This window comes from Columba livia, chromosome 2, assembly GCF_036013475.1.
Source record: "Columba livia isolate bColLiv1 breed racing homer chromosome 2, bColLiv1.pat.W.v2, whole genome shotgun sequence".
Classification (NCBI taxonomy): domain Eukaryota; kingdom Metazoa; phylum Chordata; class Aves; order Columbiformes; family Columbidae; genus Columba; species Columba livia.
This window is the reverse complement of record NC_088603.1, coordinates 110,264,208-110,279,856: the sequence shown is the minus strand read 5'-3', so window position 1 is coordinate 110,279,856 and position 15,649 is coordinate 110,264,208. Positions and strand designations below refer to the sequence as shown.

Genomic DNA, 15,649 nt, shown 5'->3' with positions numbered 1-15,649 from the left:
TCATGTGCTAACCAGGAAAGTGCCCAAATCAGCGACAGCCATAAATGGCGGCTTTTCCCATTGCTGCTCCTGACATTGTGCAGGACTCAATGCAAACTCTCTTGGCATGTGACAAAGGACCACTGTGCGCTGTATCTACTGATTATTTTATGCCAATCCATTCCTTTCAATACCCTTCAGATCACAGCATGTAAAATTCAACTTATTTATATTCTACACTATGTGGTAGTGTGGGGAAAAAAAAAAAAACAACCAAACAAAACTTTCTCCTTACCAGAAAGATTTGTCCAAGGAATATTTATAATTACAAAGTTTAACTTATCAAATAATTTTGATATCTTAATGCACAATTCAGCTTTCTCAGCAGCTACTAAACATGCAGAAAATACAGAAATTACTCCCTACCTCATCATAAATTGTAGTTCAACACCCCAGCATTTCTTCTAGTAGCTATGGCTGATACCAGATCACAGAATAAATGACAGAGTTGCATTTCACCTCTTTTGTTCACTCTGCAGCCTGTTTTCTGCGGGGACAGAAATCTCCATGCCAATATTTACGCAGCCATTACATCTGAACTAAAAAATGAATGAAGTCATCCACCCCCTTCCTGGATGTCAGGAAGGCCCTGGGGGAGCGGTACCCTGCAGCTGGGCTCCAACCCACTCCTCTCTCCCTCGCCTTCGCTATATGCAATTGTGTCACCACAGCTGGGGCTGCAGAAACCGTACCCTTAAGAAATCATTATTTAAAAGGTCTGCAAAGAAGCAAGAAACCAACTAATCCTTCCCCCAACTCTGGAACAGCATTAATTATCCCTACAGCAGCAGCCATCAAACTTTTTTTGAGAGATATAGCCATGCAAGTGTGCCAAAAGCACTACCAACAAAACAAGCATGTCAGATATGTGCCAGGTCATAACTAGGGGGCTCATCACTTCAAAGCATCTTGTACAATGACATCAGTGCTTTGTGGTCACCTTCCCAGCCCCCATTGTTTAACCCCTACCTACTATATATTTATGTCACCTGTTACTAAAATCCCACAGTGCTCAAGCTTCCATGTTCCCCACAAGCCATTTATTCCACTGAGACTCCCTAGCCTTACTGTTTCTAAAGATTTTCCCAAATGTCTGACCTACTTGAAATGGAGGCACACTCCTCCTCGCCCTGGTGACAGTGGATGCATAACGTGGCTCTGCAGCTCACGGATGGATGCCGTCCTCCCCTCAGACCACCCTCTCCTCTGTCTCTTCTGGCAAGTCCTATTTTTAGCCTTCTCTCGGGCTCTTTTCTCTCTCCTCTGTTCTCTTTCCCATCAGTCTACCTCTTCCTGAGCAATAGCATCCAAACCCTACTTACAGCTGAAGATCAACTGTGCTTACTTGTGCTGGGCAGATCGCGAGGACAGCTTGATGTCTGAATACAATAACCTCCTGCTGTCAAAAAAGTTCAATATATTTGCCACAGTATGACACTTATCAACTTAGTTTTAACCTTTGATCCATTCATAATCCCACCCTGTTTTCTCCAAATTCCTGCTTAAAGATCTCCCAAGTGGAAGAAAACTATGTTAACTGCATTATATTCAATAAAAAGTAAGGAAAAATACACTAGGTATATATGTTTTGATTTTTTTGTTGTTTTATATTTAAAAAGTTCTTTCTCTTGTGCTGAGTATCATTCAAACAAGTGTATATTAACATACGAGATCTAGTTTCAGTGACAGAGTGCACATGATTTATACTAGAACAACTGTGACTCCCTGTATCTGAAGCACATTCAAGCCATGATACTCTCTCACTTATCAAAATATCAGGGAGTACCAATTGGAAACGTTTCCAGTTTCACTTGCAGCTTCCATCCACTGGTGAAATACCCACTCCAGAAGCAGCCACCTCAGTCCCTGGCAGGTGTTAGGGGCATCAGCAATGGGGCTGGACCAACCCCACAGCACATTTTCTGTAGCTGTTTCACAGGAGCTGAGAACATCTTTGAAAAAACACAGGGAACTGACGTACTTGTCTGCCTTCAAGAGCCTCAGGGCCATTAAGGTGACTTGAGTTGCAGCGCTGGCACTGTCGTAACTTATTAATAAATTAGGAGCCAGCTCACATCTGCTAGGAAAGGAAAGTCTAGTCTAGCCCATTTTATGGTCTCTAGCCGAGTCAAGCACATTAAAATATGTATTACTTCTGTCTACCTGTCACTTCATGTAATATGCTTAGGTGAACCTATGGCTGCAAGCCAGAACCCAAACTGTTTCAACACAAGCAGTGCTTTTGGGGAGAAGTTATTTGCAATAGAAGTGTCAGGTCCCTTTCAGTATGCTGGCAAATGTTTGCCTCAGCCCTCGCTGAACCAAAAGTTAAATGGTGAGGAAAGACTGCGAAAAATGGAAAAATCAAAAGATCAATTGAGGCTGATTCCTTTAGCCCATATTTTAAGAACGGTTTTGATACTGATTTCTTAAGAGGGGACAAAACCCTGATCTACGTTACGCCACTAAGGAAAACATCTACTCTTCTTATTCCTGGTACTGACTAAACATGCCATGGGGACACAAACGGGCTGACAGGCCAATATAGGATGCAATTTCATTCAAACCAGTTGCTAGACAATGGCTGGCATTCTGATGACTGAAAACTTGCAGAGAAGCTAGTTCAAGCTGGCTTAAGCAGATCCAAGTGTGGACTTGGATATTTAGGAGTACTTAAGAAGAAAAGCAGCTTGCAATATTTCAGGGTGGGGTTCTGAGGCTCTTTTCTTTTTTTTTGGTCTAATCCATTAGTACTCAATAAGACCAGAAACATGGCAGAGACTTTTGTGCCCAGAACTGCAGCTGTAATTAATGGGTTTTCCAAGACGGGGGGCGGGGGGAAGAATCAACTGGAGAAAAAAACTAAACCAAAACAACCCAAAAAAACCCCAGTAGTCTGCAGACCGAGAAAGTTAAAGATTTCTTCTTTTGCTCACACATACACACAAGCATACAATAAAGGGCACAACTCCCAAAACACACATATTCTCTGTTTCACCCCATTTGTAATCCTTTACAGTGTCGTGAAAGCATGCTGTCTTCAGGAAGATGAGGGCCCTTTTCACTTCTTATTATTTCATCTGCAGTTCAGTGTGTTGCTTGACCTACGCTGACATAACCTTAAGTAAAACAGGCTCAAGTATGCAGTTTCGCCATCCCTAAAGTAAGACATATTTTATTAGTTTTTGGGATTCTTTTTCTTCTTCTTTTTTCTTTCCCTCCACTCACACTTCAGAAAAGAAGAAATGCCTGGTGTGAATTATTTTCCAGTATTTTAAATACCACACAAAGTGCTTTTGTGCCATTGTCAGAGAGCTTCCAAAGGACCGCAAGCCCTCCAGAAGAGGTGTAAATACCTTTATCCATCCCCAGCCAGTGGGAAGCAGATGGGGTAGAGGTGGAGCCAGTAGCCTCCAGGCACCACAGCATCCACCCTGTGCTGGGTGCTGCCTGAGTCCCCAACACACACATGAGCAAGGAGAGAAAATAAGATTTTTGGGATAACCACCTGCTTCCCTCCACCGTCAACCACCTCCAGTTGTAACCAAGACCAGCAAGTACCCAAAAGCTACAGATTTTTGGTATTAGGATCACACTGTTATTTTTCAAGCAGCCAGCTGTACTACCTTATATACTGCAGCCACACATTCATTATGGCCAGTCATATTGAAATATGTGTGGAAAGGCAGAATTATCAACGTTTTGCAGCAACCTTGGTGCCTTAACACCCAGAAGTCTCATAAAGGACAGTTTTGTAGCTTATTAAACAAGACACATTTTTGTGCTCTACAAGCTTTTAATTGTCAAGGAAAATAATGTACAGCTATAAATCTATGAAATGTATTATAAATAATGCCACATTGTTCAAATTAGTTTGACGTTATGGGGAAGACAATTCCCTTAGTTTATTACTTTAATGCTCAGGTCACAGCAGTCTGTAAGGTACAGCAGATATACTACTGCAGCTGAATAAAAAGCAATCTTAAAACTTGCATCCAACAGGGATAAATCCAAACTTCTCCATATAAGCTATTACCATTCAACATCAGAATAGAAACTCCACCGAGTCACTATTGCATGTCTCTTTTGAACATACTTTAAAACAAAAAAGCCGAGTTTTGGCTTGGTTTTTGCAGGTTTTGTTTTGTTTATTTGTTTGGTTTGATTTTTGGAGGGGATTTTTTTGTTACTTTTTTGTTACAAAATTTGGGTTTGGTTTGGTGTTGTGTTTTTTTTTTTTTTTTTTTTTTTTTTTTGGTTGCTTTGTTTATTTTTTCTTTTTTTCAAAAGATTGCTCATTTTACCATTATTTTGTCCTCTCAGAGAAAGTTCTCTAGTTACTCTGGTGTGTTGGAAAGCAGATTCACTAAGTCATGAAAGCACTTAGGAAGCTCAAGTCTGGCACACATCCCTTCCAACTCCTCCTCAGTCAAGCAAAATTTATCTAGTGAAAAACCTGTGCCACAGTAGGAAAAAAAAAAAAAAAAAGGAGCTATTTTCAGACCAAATGAAATGTACTTGAATGAAAAAACCTGAACTCAGTCCTGAGAACAATGACAGAAAGGGAAGACCGATTGAGCCTGGGCACTGTATTGACTGTAATTGCTCCAGCAATTTGCACCATCACTAACCTCAGCAGCAGCGCCCGATCTGTACAACAGGATTTCATAAGTACCCTAAGCAGATGCAGAACCATTTCCCAACCTACACACTTTTAAAGGCAAAAGGATCTGGCATTTTCCTGCAAACTACTGGTGCGGGTTTGCAACACAAGCTACAGTGTATTTACAAACCCCACACTCAGCATCATGGGTTTTCTAACCCATTTTAATTTGCAGACCTCGTCAGTCACAGGCAGCATGCTGGTTGGGACCAGAGTAAAGCCAGCACAAAGCATGCAGATGTCACGTTCTCAGCTCCAAACATTTCATGGTATGGAACTTCTTCTCTCAGGACAATGTCCATCCCCTAACACAGACGTGGGCACGTGGGCTTCTCTCCCAGTTTATATTTATCCCTGGCCCAGGTACTATTTTCCAACAATGAACACAAGCTCACCCGTGCCAATGGCTCTGAAACAAAGGCAGGAATTTTTCCCCCTCTACACACACGTCTTTCGGCATGCGAGCTGCTAAAGCAATTTCATACAAATTAGGTTCATGTGTCAAGGAACAAGTGACCTGGAGTTTTCAAACGTTCAAATCCAGCATGTGTTTGGTCTTACACTTTATTTATGTTCTGTATGTACTTTGTCTCCCTAAAGAATACAGCAAACAGCTGTCATTAACATGCACCCCCTCTGCTAACACTTTCCTTAATCCCTGACTTTCCAGCCTATAATTAAACTTTACAGCTGCCGCACTCAGAGATGGCACCAATATCCATAATTTCTTTCTAAGTAGTCCCTAAAAAGAACTTCCAGTTTCCAAGACCATGGGCTAGGACTAAAGCCTCTTATAACTACAGGTTTTAGACTGAAAACCTTCCATTCACTTAAAAATCATACCATCTTTTAGCAGTGAAATTAAATGTTCAAATAGTATTATCTTAATAATTAAACTAATGCATTTTTATAGTGCCAATAAGTGGATTGCAAAGAGCTTGAAGACTGATAGATAAAGCTGCAACTACTTTCACATTTTGCATGGAAAATACACTGGAAAGAGCTGTATATCCACAATGACTTACAAAGCCAAAAGTTTAAACAGCAGTTCTGCAATGTAAGAATTAGGATTTGGAAAGAATTGCTGAATAAACATAATGAAAAAACAAACATCTTACTTTAGATCACAACAGTAAATTGGGGTTAGCACACCAATCCTGAAAAATCTGTTTTTCACATTCCTGTAAATGATTCCTTGAAGAGCACAGATAGCTGGCAACATTTTTGTCTGATGCTTTTGTTACAGTGTTCAAGAGGACTTGATATGAGAATATTACTGGCTTTACAGTTGAAAAAGGGAAGGAGAAGACGTCCACATTAAACACTGTGGTTTTGGGTGACGCAACATAACACAACACTGGAGCAGCTGAACAGAGCAGGTTGAGGCAGCGTAATACCCAGTGCACACACACTGTGGGCTTCAGGAGATAGATGGTCCACCAGCCCTGCAGATACAGGACAATAAAACCCCACCAGACAGCCACAAACTCATGTTACTTTTTTAAGTCCCAAATGTCTGGGACATCTGCTGAGCCTCTGAGTCCACAAAGCTTGCTCATCTGAAAGCTGGATAACCACACATGGCAACCTTGATCCTAGAGCTCTTCAACTCTGCACACTGCAGAACAGCAGCCAACACAGAACCACAGTGTGATTTGAGTAGGAAGGGACCTTCAAAGGTCATCTAGTCCAACCCCTCTGCAATGAGCAGGGTCATATTCAACTAGATCTGGTTGCTCAGAGCCCCATCCAGCCTGGCCTTGAATGTCTCCAGAGATGGGGCATCTACCACCTCTCTGGGCAACCTGGGCCAGTGTTTCACCACCCTCATTGTAAAAAATTTCTTCCTCATGTGTAGCCTCAGTTTTCCCTCCTTTAGTTTAAAACCATTAGCCCTTGTCCTATTGCAACAGGACCTACTCAAATGTCTGTCCCCATCTTTCTTAGAAGCCCCTTTAAGTAAAGGAAGGCCGCAATAAGGTCTCCCCAGAGCCTTCTCTTCTTCAGGCTGAACAACCTCAACTCTTTCAGCTTTTCCCCATACCAGAGGTATTCCAGCGCTCTGATCATCTTGGTGTCCTCCTCTGGCCCTTTCCAACAGGTGCATGTCTTTCCTGTACTGAGGGCTGTAGACCTGGATGCAGAACTATGGGTGGGGTCTCACAGGGGTGGAATAGAGGGACAGAATCACCTCCCTTGACCTGCTGCTCATGCTCCTTTTGTTGCAGCCCAAGATCTCCAAATACTATTTTTTATAGGGCAGGGCAACATTTTTTTTGACTGCCAAAGCACTATCATTACAAACAGTGAGTGGGCTCCATTCATAACATGACTGGCAAGTGCACCAGCCTGCAGTAATCGCATCACCTGCTAATGAAGACACAGGCATGTTCAGGGTCTGCCACCCCCTTTTCTCTTGTTAACATGTTTAGAAGTCTCAGTGTGCTTTGGCTTTTGCTTCACGTGTCAAGAGACAGGTTGAGTGGTTAGATCCAGCCTTCGCACTTCTGAAACCACAGGCTGACTTCTCGCTAGGTGAAAGCTGCAAGCCTTGCTGAAAGTTATCTACCGTTTATACAATGCAGGGACACCTTCAGGAAAGGAATGCATGCATTGTTGATTCTATCCCACTGGTTGAGATTAACAATTTAACATTAAGGTTTTAATGTTGTGCAGTTACGAAATATTTTGCAAGATTTATCTGCTACTGTAAGGCTATTTTGGTAGGCTACCTGAAGATTAATCATTTGTGTTTTGTCAAGTCTAAAAAGCATCACTGCTCAGCAAAGAGATCATACCAGACAGGTGTAAAAATTCAAAGCTTGGACAGCTATAGCTTGTTCCTAGTGGCAAGGCAAGAAAGGTCAACATTTTAAGTGGAAATTAACATACTTCCAGTTCTATCTAAACTACAGGTGAAACTTTCCTCCCTCCTTACATTTAACATATCTTTTTAAAGGTGAATTTTGAAGACTGCACACGACATGTTTAATTTTCAAATACTAATGCTTTGAAAGGTTAGGAGTATGCGGAAACAGCATTTCACTGGAAACTGTTTGTCAGTTTTAATCACAGGATAACTCTACAAGAGGTGTGACTGATGCAATTTAAATTTTCACCTGACAAATAGAATTATTAATCTTCGCAGCACCTATAACAAAGGATCAAGGAGAGCAGTCAGTCAGTTGCCATCCCTGGGAGCTATTACAGAACATTTTTGGGATGGGAAAGCAGCACCTGGCAGCATCTCGAGGTGAAGCAATTCTCCCTGCAGGCACTGCAGCCAGGAGGGTAAAAGATCTCCATCCATCCTTGCCCACACTGCTACCTCCTTGCTTTGGTTTTCCAAATCAGGGGAAGACATTGGGCAGCCCCAGTTATAAGAAACGCTGTGTCTTGCAATGAAAGCGACAGAGAAACAAAGTTGAGGGCTTTATCTGTGCCTGGAAAGAACTGATTCTTCTGTACTGGCAGCTCTGGCAGGGAGGAGTAAGGAGCTTTTCACTTGCATCTGAATGAAAGCCTCACCTGTCACCAGTCACTACTTCATTTCCTTACAGGAGGTGATAAATACTCCAAGCTCCCACTAAGTTTTCAAGGAGTTGCCTTTTTCAAACAGAGTATACTTGTCATGACACCTTAACACCCCACTTCTGAAAGATACTACGCATTATGCAGAGCTGTCATCTTAAGTGTTATTAAATATTACTCTTAGGCACTAACATTCTATCTCTTATCCTACTGATCAATATTTTCCTTATTATGTATCTAACTAGAGTTCAGAAAGAAATAAAGTTCTAAAAATTTCAATGGAGTAACTTAAAATGGGGTTTCCATATACCATAATTTCAGAATACTTAGTTAGCATAGGTTATGCAAGGTCTTACAACAAAGGCTAAATCCCATCAGAGAGAGGATTCCTCACTTGAGAATCTCAAGATGTTGGGCTTAAACGTGCCACTAGTCAAAGAGGGACTTCTGCCCAGCCAAGTTCTCCAACTAGTATGCATTTAAGTAGGAAACAATCCTATTCGTCATATAAACACTTATTCATACTCTTGTTAATATTTGTGCTATGCCTTCTGAATTTTTGGACAGTTTCTTTCAGGCTCAGGAGCCAACATTTAATTAAAAAATATTTAAGCACTAGTATTTTTTAAACAATGGCACGTAAGCAGAAATAAGTGCTTATCACATCTACATTACAAAGTCAAAATACAGCCAGTGGAAACTAGATACAAAACACTCGCCTTCGGCTGAACTAGTTTTGTTTGGAAAATGAACAGACAATGCATTTCCTTGGCCAAGACCTTGATTTGTTTGCCAAGTCCCATCCTGCAGTGATTATTTTCTTCTTATAACACCATCCCAGGCACAGAGGACACTATCAAGGAAAACAATTCATAGTTCTGCAGGTTAGGAACAACAACAGCCCCGATGTGCCTTAAAAGATGGTAGCAAAGCATTTTTAGTAAACTGGGTAATGTAGGATGTAGTAAATGTATCTATTTTATCCCTTTATAACTGCTTGGAAGCTAAAGAATGATGAAGAACTTCTTAGTGCAATTTGTATCTTTATGACATGATGGCTCATTGCTGCATCATCTACTGCAAACCAGCATTTTTTTACTAAGACAAAAAAAAAGGCACAGCAAGACTTCTCACAAATCTATGGAGATATTAAACACTTGTATCAATTTCCACAAACTGGTTAGGAGAGCATAACCACACTGATTATGTTCTTCAAAGCAACATCACAGGATCAGAAGGTCATGGGGGCATCTTCTGTCATACCAGCAACCTTGCTTTTAAATGGAAGAAACAATGGCAAGAGTTAGAAAGCAGTTCCTCTTACAATGGCATAATGCAGGACACAGGCAAACCTCAAAATAAAGTGCAATAACCAAACTGCTACTAGGGTGAGGTGATTCAGAACAAGGGATGGGGGAAAACGCACCAACCGTTTCTACGTGACGGGTAAGGAAAAAAAAATTAGCTGGAGAGGAAGGGAGTCCATGACCAGACAGAAGGTTTACTTTAATACAGACACCCTTGTTACAGAAGCTGCTGATACCCTTCTGGCCAGTGCAACACAGAAACTACAACCACCTTGACTCCCTGGATAACCCCCAAACCACACCATGTTTTCTGTACACTGGCAAGAGATGTTTTACGTCTGCGCCAGTAGCAAAGCAGTGGAAAGTTGGTAAAAATTTAAAAAGAAGGAACTTTTTTTTTATTCTTCAGTTCTGCATCCTTAATTCAATCACTGTCCCCTCAGGCTGAGAGGACTGGCTTTACTGCTCCGCATTACCGTGTTAGTAGAGAAGCTGCAAAGTACAATGTTCATGGTTTATATATAACATGAATGTAAGAAAAATAGTTTGGGGTTTGCACAATGAAGAACAAGTCAAGAAATCTGTGTCACACCACTGGCAAATGAGGATAAAACCCTTTTGAACTTTAAACGTGAAATTCTGGATGGTTTGGTTTGGCTTTGCAAGAACTGTGGTCAATGGGCACAGATCAGAAATAACCACCTCAACACCAACACTCAACACCAACACAAAGCCAGGCTTTTCAAGTAGCTTGAGCCATATCAGCATTTCACCATGATAATAATTAGTTGTGTGGCATATTTAGTTATGTGCAAATGCAAGTAGGCACACAGTTTGTGCAGACAAAAAGCCTACATGAATATATTCAAATATATTGATGAAGGTGGTGGGCACTGTCTCTTCTCCCTGCCTTGGACAGCTGGTGGGGGTGGAAGCATTGTCTGCTGGCTCTTCTTCTCCAACCCATCACAGGCAGAAAGGGATTCCCAAGATTGGACTAAACTAAGACAAATCAACTATTTTCTTGTTCTTGCAGATGTCATTAAATAGGGTTGCATGATAAGTGACTGAGGGGCAGTGGTGATCTTTTTTACTTTTACTTTTTCTGAAATATCTACTATAGCACAAGAATATATTATTTATTGTCATTATATATACATGCAGAACCTACACACAAGACTAGTGGCATTGAGGGCAAGACTGAGCACAGAATGCAAACGAGTGTCAACAGCAGATCTAAGCCAGAGTAGAGTCTGCCCACAACCCCTGTTTGCTGCAGTGAATTACCCTGCTACTCCTGCAAGTAAGCAATCGCACCCTGACAGTGTGCTGGCACAGTATTAAAGGACCCCCCTAATTGCCATGCCTCAAATTCCAGCTCTAAGCCTGCTAAGAGAAAGCTTGCAAAACTCTTTAATAAATCATAGAAATCAAAGATGGAAATCAGGTCATCTTGCATACACCTTCTATCTGCACTGTGAGTTTGCTACCCATACGGTGCTGCTGAGTGCTCTGCCTCAGTGACTCCTAAATGATTCAAGCACTAAGGTTTCTCCCAATTCCCCAGGCTGCCTGTTACACAGCTCAGTGAACCTCACCATGCTTACGCTTCCCTCCTACTAGCCTCATCCTCTCCACCCCAGTTGTTGCCTCCATTCCATTTTGTTCTTGTACCTTTTTATATCTCCCTCCAACTACTTCAAAATCTGCTCTTGATGCTACCACAACCACCACCCGGCAAAAATTGTTGCTCAGGAAACGTTCTTCTGCCTCTCCTGTAATCCCACTGTAGTGTGCTGCTATTTTTAGAAGAAAAAGGAGGTGGTGAAGGGAATGAAAGGCTGCCAGCTCCAGCTGTACAAGAATAACACTCCAGTAGATGGAAACAACATTATGGTGTTTCCCTTAAAGCACATATAATTAACCAAAACTTCCAGTCTTCTGGAATGATCAAAAAAAGAGAGACAGAAGAAATGGAAAAGACAAATTCCAAGGTAACAAACCCTTCATTTCACTTCACCTTTCAACCCTGCAGCTGTTCCTCTCCTTCCAGGGTTGTTCTCAAGATTTGACATCAGTGTTTGCCTAGCAAGACAGATGGTTAAACCAGCCACATACTGCCAGTAATAAATGATCAATTAAGAAACCTTCTTACAACAAGAGGCAACTTTGCCTAGTGCCAGCCCCTTAAGTGGGAGCGAGACCTATGTTTTACTCCTGCTTTGAGACAAGGCGATGTGCTGACCTCTGAAAAGGCACCTGTCAGTCACCCTCCCCAAACTCCCCAGCTAGCGCTAATGCCAGATTCACCATGCCAAGGGCTGTGCACAACCAGCGCCTGGCCTACCAAGACCACACAGCTAAACCAAGCAGACCCTGCTTTCCTGAGAGTACACTTTTATACCTCACCTGCCATCTTTACATTTATCGAACCTCATATTTACCAATATGTAAGGTTAGGAACCACTACAGGGAACAAACCAAGAGGTACTAGGTTTCTTGCTGCAAATACTTCCCATAGGCAATCAGCGATGTTTGTCCCTGTTTAGATGTATATTATATAGATGCATATATATATGTGTGTGTGCGCACGTATATATATGTATATGATATATATGTATATATATAAAATATATGTATATGATATATATATAAAATATATGTATATGAGATATATATATATGCAGCTGTGGTTCATCCACACCCATTGCATCATGGTGGGGAGCAGAGTGGGTGAGTGCTGCCTGCCCCATCCCTTGCTCTGCAAGGTAATTTAATGGAAAGAAAGCGGCTATGAATTCAGCAGACCTGGTGAAGTAATCATCTCCAAGGTCCTTGGAGAGATTGCAGCTTCCAAACCTAAGCTATGATTTGGTAGGGTCAAATTTTGATACCTCTGTTTACACTGAATCGAGCCTTGCTTCACAGACAGGCGTACCAATTTTTGTGGGAAGAATGGCAGATAAAGATACTCCCCAATGCCAGTCAGGGTGCAAGAACAGGTCTCTCAGTTGGCATAAACATATGTTTCCTAGGTCTGGAAGAGTGTTTTTTTTTTTTTTTTTCCCCTCTTCACAGTCTGTTTGCATTTGCTGGCTTATTAAACAAGATTTTATTTGCAGCCAGTATGTCCTAGGAAACCAGGAGGTGTTACACATAATTGCCCTCAGATTCATAAGGAGTAAACAACAAGGTAACCACTACCACCAGGGAATCCTCCTGCTCCATCGCCACCAGCAATGCCACGCTCCCTGGCTGCTGGGAGCAGTGTCACCTCCTGCCACCTGGGAAAGGCTGCTGGGGCACCCAGGCATGCAGTTGCCTCCCTGGATTTACTCACATCCTCCGGGAAAGTGGAAAGTACTGGGACCAAGACACCCCACGGGGTGAAGCTCTGAGGATGAGGAGTGAAGAGGGATAATCCCAAACTGGGAGGAGGGAAGCGGGGAGATGCTCAGCCACCTTCCTGGAGATGGGGAGTATGGATGGTGCCAGAGGTTCCTCCCAAAGGAAGGGGCACCCAGCCAGTGACTGCAGCCAGGGGAAGGGCATGTGTGGTAGGAGGGAGAGGCAAGAGCCTGGCTGGGAGAGCAGGACACAACTAAAGGCAACAGCAAAACCACAGGTGCAAGTGTGTGGCTTGATCTGGTCTGACACAGGCCAGGAAAAGGGTGTTTGCCCTTCCTCTCTGCCATGAACTGGCTCATCCTCTATCAACAGGGCTCCGACCAAGAGCCTGTCAGGGTCAGTCATACCCACCTCAAATATACGCCCATTTCACTACCTGCAGCCTATCTGGGTTCAAAACCTAGTCCCTGCTTAAGGAAAAAGGCTGCAATAAAAGCCACGTCATAGATGCATGCTGTCCCTTTGTAGTTCAGATTTTAACACAGCCTGAAAACAGAAACATCAACACTTCATTCCACACAGGAGCTTTCCTTTCCCGCCTCTAAACCATTAAAGCAGTGCTATGACTTATCCCTTCTGTCACATTTATCAGTAAACACACATTTCATACAAATACATGCACACGTGCATGTATCCAAAACTGTATCCTGCTTTTTTCTCTTCACACTCTACTCCTTCCCAAAATTTTTCTTTATATTCACATATGCTTTCCATTTATTCTAGCCCTTTATCCTCCCCAACACACACACTGAGTCCCCAGTTTCCACATTCTTCTTTAAACCTCTAAACTATAAAGACTTTTCTCACTGGGCTCAAACATCTGGTGGGTAATCCTCATGCAGATTTCAGTACTTCTTTTGTTTCTCAGCTTGCCAGCAGAACAGTTTTGATAGGTAGTGAAGCCACTGAAAGGGATTCTCTGTCTGTGGCACACTAAGTATTTACAAGATCTATAAAGGAAAGGGTAAAAATTGAAGGAGTCTGTGTAAAAAGGGTTTGTTGATTTTTTTCTTATCTTTTTCTTCTTTACTTCTATGTGCTTTCTAAACTTTTATTTATATATTACCCTTTCATATACTATATCCCACAGGATTCAAATAGATTTGTGTTTTATAAGGTTATTATAATTTCCTTTTTGTTTTTATCTGTTTTATTCAAGAACAATCAGCTCTGCTGATACAGTCAAAGACCAAGTTAAAAGTAAAGATTTAATTTTCCTCCAGAGACAAAATCTGACAATTACTCAAATTGCATTATGTCAGTTACTCAGGAAGGGTGTAGGAGATACCAAGTTTGCTGTCTATACAGCACGTTGTCTCAGATTAACTCAGTTGTCCCAAATACTGACCCATTTTTGCTTTTCCACAGATATTTAGTCCTCAGCAATCCTCCCAAATTTCTCTGCACTGATGCTTGTGGTGACAACAATTGAGACTGGCAGGGGCAGGCACAAAGGGCCCGTAGGATTTCTCCTACCCCAGCCAAGATGAGTGCTTACGTTCCTCTTCTCTACTACCCGTGCCATTCATTTTAAGAAACTGAGATCTTCCCAATGAAAAGAAACATTTCTTTTTGGGTGTTTCTAGTCAGCGAGAGGAAGGGCCGTGTGTTTGTATATACATTTAGATGTGGACCATTCCCCAACCATTAAAAATGGCTTATAATGGAGATTAAAAATTAAGAGAAATGTGATAAAACCTGGGTAATGCATCATCTTTTCAGGAGTTCATCTCTTTCAAAAGCTTCCTTTACAGTATTGATTCAAACTGCTTAGCGATGCTTATTTAAGTCGAGTTCTGGGTAAAGCTCTTGTACATGCTCTATAACTTTCATAACAAATAAAAGCAATTCGTCATGATCCTTTGGAACAAACACATTTTCAGCTTAATTTTCAGCATAGTTGACAGCAATCACATTTTTCAGTTATATGCACACATTTATTTTCACTTGATTTGAGAGAAATTAAGTTCAAACAAAAGACATTGAAAATTCAAACTCTGCAGTCATAACATATTTCCAGTTAAAAATGTGATAAATAAGACGCTGAAACAGAATATCCCAGGGCCATGCTATACACATTGAAAAAGCCCAATCCTGCAGACTCATAGCAGCCCCCCCTGCACAGACCAAGCCTTTGTTTTCAAAGCTCAATTTACATCGAATGCGCACGGAATATACACAGATTCTCACCCCAGGATGATTCCAATGTGACAAAGTAACAGAGTTATTAATACTTTCATGCTGAAAACACTGTAGCTTAAGAGATAAAGCTGGTGCTTCATCTCATGAGAAACAAATATTCTTTTATAACCACTTATAAATGGTTTGATGTTTTCTCTGAGACAACAAGCACTCATTTACTGGTTCATGAGATTTCCATGAAACAAGTTTGAAAGTCACCCGCCATGAATAACACATTTAACACATTTCAAGAAGTTTCTGTTAACTCAAGTTCATGCCTAAAATACGAAGAAGTGACATTTCACATATTCAAGAAAATAATCATGCATAGCCCCTGCAGAATTCACAAACACTGCACCAAACAACGAATCTAATAAATATATATGTGAGCATGCTACTGTGGGTCAAACCTACCACCAGTGCCTGTAAGTATCTATAAAAACCCCTCAGCCTTCAAAGAAAAACGTGTGAACAGTAATGTTTTCATCACAGAGTACATATTCAGCAGGCTTCCACCACA

The 15,649-nt window shown here is 41.5% G+C and overlaps 1 protein-coding gene across 50 annotated transcripts in view; it reads right to left on the bottom strand.

Moving 5' to 3' along the window:
* Nucleotides 1-15,649, bottom strand: part of EPB41L3 (erythrocyte membrane protein band 4.1 like 3) — a 148,553-nt gene that overhangs the window by 83,386 nt on the left and 49,518 nt on the right. The window contains exon 1 of one of the 50 annotated variants that reach the window (XM_065053190.1): nt 406-523. The exons of 48 other annotated variants lie outside the window; for them this stretch is intronic. The gene's annotated coding sequence lies outside the window, so the exon portion shown is untranslated. Of the gene's footprint in view, nt 1-405; nt 524-15,649 lie in introns of those variants that run through there. One more of the 50 variants, XM_065053194.1, reaches the window with a different exon arrangement.